Below are 8705 nucleotides of genomic sequence, written 5' to 3'. Positions count from 1 at the left end.
ACTGGTATATGTGTGATTGGTGAATGGCATGTTGCCACCCAAGTTGCCAACTGTGCCTCGGTTGGCTGGCTCGGCCGCGACTTAATAGCCGCTTTCATTGGCCAAAAGCCTGATCGAAGACCACACACGAAGACGAACTTCGTATTCGTCTTCGCCTCCGATCGGGGCTGTCGTCGTCTCAACGGCAGCATTGCGTTTTCAAGCAAACATCAAACGGTAGCTCCTCTTAATTACAACAACACCAACATCCAGAAGCAACAAGTAACTAGAATCTCCAGCCCCAAAGCTTGACGGCCATTAAGATAAATCGGAAACGGAAATCGCTAATGAAAAATTTCCATATTTATGCAGCCGATAAAGCGCTACAGCAACAACGAAAGCCACAGCTAAACAACTAAATTTTCGTTGCCCTCTGATTGGGGATATACCCCTGGTACTCGGCGGAGCGGAGCGGAGGGGAGGGGAGGGGCCCGACCATCATCTGGACCACCAACGAAGCCGACATCGACGCCGCGGCGTCCACTTGGGCGGTCGCCAGTTGCGTGATTTGTTCTGTTTTTATTCGGCTTTGGGTCTCGTTTCGTTTCGTTTCTGTATCGGGCATCGGGTATGTGTCGCAATTAATTTCAACGAAATTTAATTAGAATTGAAATGTTTATTCGGCGGCAAGGCACAAAATGTCAATCAAATAGATTGCTTCTACGTATACTTTTGCTGTAAGGCATATTGGGCAATACGAATGCCTTGCTTGGGTTGAGTGCTGGCAATGATCTTAGGATCTTTCAATTAATTTAATATTGATAAGGTATCATATATTGTGAATGAAGAGTCTTGCAAAAGACGAATTTAATGGGTAATCACTGTTCCAAAGTACCAATACTCACCCAACTTTAGTGGATGATAGACATACTATTTGTATATATGTAGTTTTAAATCCAACTGAGAATCATTTCATGCTCCTATGAACCAATTTTAATGCCATTTATTAACCAAACTTCTAAGGGAACTCTGCCACAAACCAATCGGAAAACATACAGGTCTTCCAAGTACCCTTAACCAAGCGCCTTCCACCACTTCCCATACATCTCATAATACCCTGTAGCCGTCTCTATAAGTGGATCTGACAGCCATACGATACAATTGCTTTTCGTGCACAAAATTGGCTGTCCGCCCCCCGTCCCTGCCCCTTACACAACCGAAAAAATAGAAACTAAAAACAAATTTATATGGCCCATAGAAAATTAGCTATATTTTCCAAGTATTTTCTTTCTTTCTTTTTGTTGTGTGCTGTGAGTTTTGTATTTTTGGTGTGGGGCCACCAACGTTGGGGCCGCCATCAGCGATGCCATAATAAATGATTGATCGAATGTGTGTGTGTGTATGCGTGTGTATGCGTGGGGATCAGTTGGTGGCTGGGGCATGGGGCAGCGGCGTTGGCGGTGCGTTTGATTGATGCGCTTTTCGTGGCTGCGAGTGGCAAGACGCTTCAGATACGCACTTGGCGGCTTTATGCTGTTGCCGTTGTTTCTTTTGGCATCTTTATGCTTCAACACAACTGTCAAAAGATTTGCCCAACAACAAAAACAACAGAGAGGTGGACAGAGGAGGACGGGGAGGAGAGTAACGTCAATGGGCTGTTTGCAACATGCTGTGATTTTTATCGCCGTCACACACGACGCGTGTGGTCCCATCCCAGATCCCCGATCCCATATCCCAGATCCCATATCCCTTGTCCAGTTCCAGTTCCAGTTTCTGCTGCCTGTCGCTCGCGCCCATCTCTGAGTGTTTACCACTCCCCTCGGCTCGGTCTTGCTCGTGTTTCATGGCTGTCACGCATATTGTCCCTGCCCAATGGCCATAATTAATCGCTTTCTTAACTCGATCCGAGCAATTGGTTCCGATGCTAATTTCAAACTCTAATGAGTACCGGAATGATCGAGTTTCTCAATATAAATGGAAGTTATTGGGGCAGCAATTTCTACTACAAGCCTTTCCCCCTTGAACATCCAGCCAAGTACAGGCCGGGCCATCTTGTTAATTGCCTACGTCAACAGCTATAAAAGAAAACAAGGTCAGAGCAGTTAGGCCAGACCATAAAACCAGCTCAGCTCAGATCCTATGCCATTTCCCAAGAAATCATTGCACTTGGAAACCATGCTAAGGTCAAACACACAGCCAACACGTGCTATTTATAGGGAAAAACGGTCGGTAAACTACCTACACTGCCCCGTACACGATGATATATGAGCCACTGTTCACTTTGCCGGTCAGTTTACATGGCTCGTTGCCATTTGCATGTCAACGATTTTCCGAATTGTTGGCCGTGACAGACTTGTGGGTAAACAGAAACCATATGGGGGGGAGTCCGAGGCCGAGGGAGTGGGATATGGGAAATTGAAGGGGCACAAAAGGATCTCAGTAGCTAGCTCTTGGGTGGCTCAGTTCCTTTAGTTCTTCTGCAGTGAGATTGTATACTGTGTGATCTTAAGATGCTGAGATATTTTTCAGTATTCTTATAGAAGGCTCGGACACAGATTTATTGTTGAAGTTTGGTTCCTGGAATTGCCAAACTTATTTTATAAAGATAAAGTTATTTCTTGGACTGATCTTTATTCTTTGAATATCTAGATATACAGTCATGTTTAAAATAATAAGAACACTCGGCTATGCTTCAGCAAAATCTCTATAAAATTACTATTTTCAGTCATTCCGAAGTAATCTTATTTTTCTGTATGTTTCCTTATATTTGCACTCTATGCAGTAAAAGTAAGAAACACAAGTGCATTGGTCGATATTTGGTACATCCACAATTCAAAGTTTAGATTATAATTTCTGTGAGATTTTGCAAATCTCGAAAAAATATTTATTGTTGATTAGCACAAATGTTTGATAAAGATAAAGCTAAAAGAACTCGATATCTAAGATCAATTTTTCTTCTTTTATACATAAGATATAGTAAATATGTAAAAAGAAACGTTATGTTATTTTCAGGAACATTATTTCTTATCTCCACAAATGTACTTCTCTGGAGTCCTTCAACTGCTGTGAAGTTTTGCTGAAATGTGGGTACCTCCTTAACGATTGAAGCAACGTCTTGATCATCTTTATCTGAATCTGGAATAATGTTCAGAATATATTTGCTTAGAAATAATTTAAAAGTTACAGGACCTGAGATATCCTGAACTCCACAATTTTGAATAAATTTTTGAACTTCATCAATTATCAAAAGACTGGAGCAACTCCACTGAAATGCAGATACGCTTCGACATTCTTGCTATCAACCACTTCCTCTACAGCAACTATAAACTGAGAACTGATGCAAAAAAAACTATGGTGATATTATGTTTATTGATTATTAACACCACATTTATAGTTCGGGACTTCCTAAAATAAATGTTTTAAAGAAACCACAAAGCTCATGAGCATAACAATAACAATATATGTATGTATGTACATATATAAAAACAAAAATATTCGCATAAGGAAATTTGTTATTAGGATAGCAAAACGTACTAAAAATTATAACTGAAATTATAATATATTTAAAATAAAATCGCTGTATAGAAAACTTCCTCGTTCGGAGGTTTGTAATAAAGAAGATCAACTGTATTAAAAAAATAAGGTAAACAAATAAAAATAATTGTAAAAAATAAGTAATTTAATACATATGTGAGCTTATAATCTATTTAATTGATAATATACTAAATACACACAAAATATTTTAAGTGTCTTTTGGTTTCGCTGTTCGCAAAAGGGACGCATTGATTTTTAGCGAAAATCAAATTATATATTAGATTTTATCTTTTTACAACTGTCTCTTATTTCTCTACTACAAGGCTCCCCTTCTATCATTATTAAAATGTAGATATAATTAATCTGAAGAATTGCAACCTCAATCCCTGTACAATTTGAGTACATATCAGTTCTAAAGAATTATAATCCCGAGCGTTAGTGCTGCAGAACTTATTTGCATAGCCCAATCCCATGCCAAAATATCGATTATGCCTTTGGAAGAGCCTTCAATTCCATTCACCGCAAATCTGTTGGTTCATGCCCAATTGATGATTGCTCAATCAAATTGCAGACTACTTACATTCGTTGGGTTCGAGGGCCAGGCCGGCACAAAAAAAATGGGGGAAAAACAACTGAAGAAAAAACAAGAGACTTGGCGCTCCGATTCCCGGACCCCTTCTATTCCCTCCATCGCGATGCGATGATCATAATTTCACAAATTTTAACACAGCTCGACGAACGCCGCACAGTGGCAGTTGGCTCGGAAGAGGATGGCGATGGGGATGGGGATGGCGATGCGGTGGAGCTGCTGCTGCTGCTGCCGGGCCCGGAGGCCGCACACACGGTACGCGGCTGAAGATCAAAGCAAGCGCCAAAATGAAAATTATTACAAAGTGATGTAGCATGACTAAATACAATTTTATGTAGCCGGGTACCCGGTGCCCGGTCTTCATATTCCCACTCCCTTTGGGGTATGTCTCTAAAGTCCATCAAAGAATGCGAGGTGGAAGTGGAGGTGGATGCGGTCACAGTTGCGATCGTGGTCGCTGTCGCTGTCGGAGCTGCCTCTGATGATGATGATGAGCAGTGCAGCACAGGAGCCATAAAACGGAATTATACGCATTTACACAACCGCAAAACAGTTGGACAAACAATGATCCGTATGGTGTCGTGTCTCCCCTCCCTCTTTCGTACGAGCATGTGGCCCAATCCCCCGATAATGTCTAAATTTGGCCCGAACGGTGTTGACCGTAAAAAGCCATCGGGTCCCTGGCTAAGTGCCTCTCCATTATGAGTTGAGTGTCATACGTGAGTCATCTACTCCCGGGCGTTGATAATTGCCAAGACAGACTAATGGCCATTGGAAATGTCTATAGGCATGGGGTATGGTATGGGCATGGGATGTGTTTGGGTCTGGCTATGTCATGGATAGCACTGGAAGGAGAGATAAGTCCACTCTGTTGACATCGTATGCGGGTGGCCGTAACTGAAGTGATAAGTGACAGCCATTGCCGCGTTTCCTGCTCGGCTCTGATTGGATTAGGTGCGCAGGATTAGACCGTTTTTGCGTGGGAATCTCTGTTCTTCGGCAAGGCAAGCAAAGATCTGTTCTTCGAGGCGGTGCAACTAATCAGTTAAGCTGGAAATATGACCAAGAAATGTCAAGATACCATACGTAATAATTATAACTTTCCGGGAAATGATTTCCAAAGGAAACTAAACTGTCGGAGTGATCGCATCAAAGCCAGTCGAGCATGCCCGTGCCCAAAGCATATATCCTGTAAAAGAAACTCCCCTAAGCCGCTTACAGCGGACGAGGCAAGAGCTACCAGAGTGGACCATTCCTGAGACCATGGTCCGAATTGAACCGTAGCCAAAGTTCATGTAACGTCAACGACTCAATACGGAGCTACTGATTTACACACAAGCCGCGACGACCGCAGACATCTATACGTACATGTGTATGTGTACGAGTATCTGTATGTAGATACATTTGTATCGGATCGCCCGGCGAAAGGAGCAAGAAGTCGCCACCGAAGAGTCGGACTCAGTCAACATGATTGCACGTAGAGTGGAACAAATTCATGGCATACGCGGCAATCGCAGGCAGCACCTTGGCAATCAGCAAGTCAAACAACCAGTCCCCCAGGAGGGTTCGGCCAGGAAGTAGTGAGGAATGAGCTACTCCCCATTGGTTCTGGAAAATATGAACTAGGAAAGAGTTCCTCAAGAATATTAGGTCTGTATATTCATTTCTTTTTGAGCATAGCCACCACTTCTCACATATTAGGTGACCTTAAATGTCGCATATGACTGATCCAGGGAGCATCTTAGGCTCTGACAGAAAGCGACTCAAAAAAGGAATTAAGTTGAAATGTTGATGGGTGTGGGGTAAATCCCTCTGGGCTGTGCGGCGGGGCTGCCACTGTTCTACGCTTAATGCGATTCGCAGCAGAACCAGAAGACCCGTTTGCCCCGGCTACAGGGGGATCTCTCTCCCCACTCCTTTCCTCCTCTTGGGCCACTGCGTCGCCGTCTCCATCGTCGTCGTCGTCGGGTATGTTGTTGCGATGAAATCAATAAATGTAAGGCAACCGCAGAGGGTTTCGTCTTCGTTTTGGGTTCTTCAATGCTTCCAGCATCTGTCTGTTGTACATATGTATATCGGAGTATGCATATATCTATACGATCTACAGCAATCCGGATGTTTGTGTGTCAGCCAGTTTTTGGACGTCCCAAACCCGAGCTTGGTCTCTTTCTATTCCTGCGTAATTTGTAGGTAGGTTAATTCGTGGTGGTCCCTCGAAAAACTTTTGCCTGATGGAGGCTTCCCCATTCCCCCTCCCAAATTATTTTAATGGCTTGGTGGATGGCAAAGGTCCGCCTGGTCCTTGTTAAATTAGGCGCCTAATCATACGAGGGAATGGGAACCTAGGTTCTCGGTGTATCTTTTTCAACAAATATTTGCTCAAATAATTTTACACAACGTTTAAAGATGTAATGGGATCTCTAGAAGCACGCGGATCTTCAGTAGAAATCAGTACTCAATACGATAATCTTGAATGGTTTTAATGAACTTGAAAACTAACATATTTATAAGTACTTCTTGACGTTTAGCCGCACAGATTTGTATTTGGTTAGATTTTCAATGGAAATCGTTCGCTTTGATCAACCCAGGCCAGGCCTGATGAAGCCAATTTCCCATCAATTGCCCATTTGGGATACACGAAACCCATTTCCGTAGATCGGCCGACCATTAAACATTGTACAATTATCTGCAACTTCCATCAGATCGGCCTGGTTCTCCCTTGATTAGCCATTGAAATCTCCAACAAATTAATTCGTAGAAAAAGGTGTGAGAAAATTAACTTGTCTTCCGTTGCTGGCAGCAAGAGGCCAACCAACAGAGAGAGAGAGAGAGAGAGAGAAAGAGGGAGATCCAGCAAAATAATCAATTAGTTTCGCAGAATCGTTCCAGCCAAAAACAGAACACAAATCGCTTTTACGAAATTACGGAAACTGGTGTAAGAAGAGGGGCTGAGCGACGACAGCAGTCGGACAACCAGATCCGACAGTAGGGATCAGCCTTCCCGTCAGCAGATGGGCCAAGACAACAGGTAGCGGTAGCCGTATACGCCAGATTAATGCTCGGGGCGAGAGGGCTTCGACTTTGACTTTGATCTACAGCGACGACTTTAGCACTTGCGCAAAAACACAAAAAACAAAGAGACAGAAACAGAAGGAACGGAAAGAAAAGATTCCAAGATTCTCAACGAAATCAGATTATGGCCGAGGGAGAGAGGGGCCCGAAAATGGTTTTAATTACGACATTGCCCAGGCTGTGTAGGAAGTGTTAGTCAGGAACAACAATAATATAGTAATAACAATAATAACAACGGACAGGACAGGACAGTCCAGGACAGGCCAGGGACAGGCAGTCCCCAGTTCTCTTTGATGTCTCTCTCCCCCCGGTAACGCTGGTCAGGTCTGGTCCTTTGGTTCGGTGCCGACACTGGGCTAACACCTGAGAGAACTCTCTGGACACTCGCATCGACAATGTACGGTCTCAATCCCGGGGTCGACGTTGATCTCTTTCTCTCGCAGCGGGAATTCAATTTGGTTTACAACAATAAAATGTCTTATTTAGGTTCGGTTATTAATGATGAGTTATGAGTGCAGACCTCCTTCGGTGTCTGGCTGGCCCATCATCATCATCATCACCATCGCCGGGCAACGGGCAACGGGAACAATCAGTGTTCTTGGAAGGTAGAACGAATTCCTTTCTCTGCACTGAACTCGTAAATTTCTGACTTTTCCGCATAGAAAACCGAAACCCGACATAAGCTGAACCAATTGATCTGAAATGATCTTAAAACTGTTGGCCGTGTGACACACAGAATGCAGCTTTATAGTGGTACTGGACCCATGGAACTCTTGAGTTTTGTCACGATGATCGAATTCTTAGGTTGGGAAAGTTCTTCAGCACATTAGCAGAAGCTTAAACAAATAGTATTTACCAATGTACGAGTGTATTGTATTGTACCTACTTTTCAGTCCCAAATATTTGTTCGTATTCCTAGTGATTTTCATAAAAAGTGAAAGATTCTCGAGTAAACGTTAGAGGGCTGTCCCACTCACTTCTGGTGAAACATCTGTTCATAGGAACTCCCTCCTTCTGCTCCTCCTCCTCCTCCTCCTACACCATCCTCCACTCCCACGCACTGTGTGCCGTATGCTTTCGTATCTTTCGGATTCTCTGGCCGAATGACAAACGCAGATCATTACACCGAGTGCGACAACAAACAAATAGATTCTCAAGATGAAATTCCCCTGTGGGTTCCGCACACAAAGGCGTTTCGAGTCTTCCATTCTCTCTGTTCATTTTCCTCTGACTTTTTTCATTTTTATTTTTTTTTCCTGAATAGAGGAAGCGCAGCCCGGCCACAATACATTAAGAAAACTGTCAAAGCTGAATAGGAACTTAAGAGGTTTAACGCGCTCCTAACGTTTCTTCTTTTCTTTTCTCATCTATTCTTTTCTCCTTTTCCAGTTTCTTTACTATACATTCGCTGCGTTGTACCTACCGCAGTAGAGAACCCAGAAAACCCGCATTCGGAGTCGATCAAGTTATTAACTGGAAATTTTGTTTCTTTTTACAGATACTCTCGGGGCATACACACATTTTTGATAAA

The sequence above is a fragment of the Drosophila persimilis genome, unplaced genomic scaffold, assembly GCF_003286085.1.
Source record: "Drosophila persimilis strain 14011-0111.01,24,50 unplaced genomic scaffold, DperRS2 tig00000002-arrow-pilon, whole genome shotgun sequence".
NCBI lineage: Eukaryota > Metazoa > Arthropoda > Insecta > Diptera > Drosophilidae > Drosophila > Drosophila persimilis.
The sequence above is the reverse complement of the archived record's forward strand: the minus strand, read 5'-3'. Positions refer to the sequence as shown.